Source organism: Cnephaeus nilssonii, assembly GCF_951640355.1.
Source record: "Cnephaeus nilssonii genome assembly, chromosome: X".
Classification (NCBI taxonomy): Eukaryota; Metazoa; Chordata; class Mammalia; order Chiroptera; family Vespertilionidae; genus Cnephaeus; species Cnephaeus nilssonii.
Genome location: NC_137071.1, coordinates 50,330,145 through 50,331,439, shown reverse-complemented (window position 1 = coordinate 50,331,439; position 1,295 = coordinate 50,330,145). Strand labels below are relative to the sequence as shown.

Sequence of the window (1,295 nt, the reverse complement as noted above, 5' to 3'; positions counted from 1 at the left end):
ATTCTCTCTCATCACTGATGTTTCTATCTCTCTCTTTCCCTCTCCCTTCCTCTCTCTAAAATCAATAAGATATATACTACTATATACATTTTTTAAAAAAGAAATGAAAGAAGGGATTCAGATCATGCACTAGTGTTCACTGCAGCAGTATTCAAAATAGCTAGAAGGTGGAAACACTCAATTGTTTTTCAACAGGGGAATGGATAAACTGTGGTGTATTTACACAATAGAATGTTATTCCAACTTAAAAAGGAGTAAGAATCTGAAATGTGCTACAACATGGATGAACCTTGAAAACATTATATTAAAGTGAAATAAGCTAGATAAAAAAGGACAAATATTGTCTGGTTCCACTTATACAGAATAGAATAGGCAAATTCTCATAGAGACAGAAAATAGAATAGAGGTTACCAAGGGCTGGGGGCAGAGGGGAAATGATGAGCTATTGTCTAATAGGTTTCTGTTTGGAAAGATTAAAAAGTACTGGAAATAAATAGTGCTGATGTTACACAGAATTGTGAATGTACTTAATGTCACTTAGTTGAACATTTAAAAATTGTCAAACTGGTAAATTTTATGTTATATATTTTTTAACAGAATGAGACTTTTGTTTTTATTCAAAAAAGCTTCATTTTAAAATTTATTTAGCTTTCTGACTCTGTGCTTGTGCCTTCAACACTTTCACAACGATTTTCCACTCCTCAATAAGGAAAGCACACTGATTCTGTCACGGACACATTTAGCACACACGGATCCACCATAGGCCCTGCTGACGTGTTTTCTTCGTTTTAGACGATCTCATTAGAACTTTAGGTCTCACAGCACGAACTCCGAGAAGTCGGCCTGGGCACACACCATATGCAGATTTTGGTGCTTTCCCAACCTTCTTGGTATAAAGGTAAACAATTCTATTACCAGGGGTTCGGGACAGTCTAGTTTTGTTAGGGACTGTATTGTAGGACAGCCTCCAACGGTATGTCAAATGCTGGACCATGATGAATACCTGAAGTCACCGTCCCCGGAAGAGGAAAAGGAAAGCACTTGCGAGTTCCTATACATATGTTTTTAATATATATTTTTATTGATTTTAGAGAGGGAGAGAGAGATAGAAACATCAATGATGAGAGAGAATCATTGATCAGCTGCCTCCTGCACATCTCCTACTGGGAATAGAGCCCGCAACCCAGGCATGTGCCCTTGACTGGAATAGAACCTGGGACCCTTCAGTCCACAGGCCTCTGAGCTAAATCAGCCAGGGATGTTATATATATTTTACCAAAATAAAAAAAAAATTT

At 37.4% G+C, this 1,295-nt stretch overlaps 1 pseudogene across 1 annotated transcript; it reads right to left on the bottom strand.

The window, feature by feature from the left end:
• Positions 1–640: 640 nt before the first annotated feature.
• LOC307095868 (large ribosomal subunit protein eL34-like) lies at positions 641–994 on the bottom strand (annotated as a pseudogene). Its single transcript has one exon. The product of its transcript is annotated as a large ribosomal subunit protein eL34-like (transcript).
• Between the last annotated feature and the right edge of the window lie 301 nt (positions 995–1,295).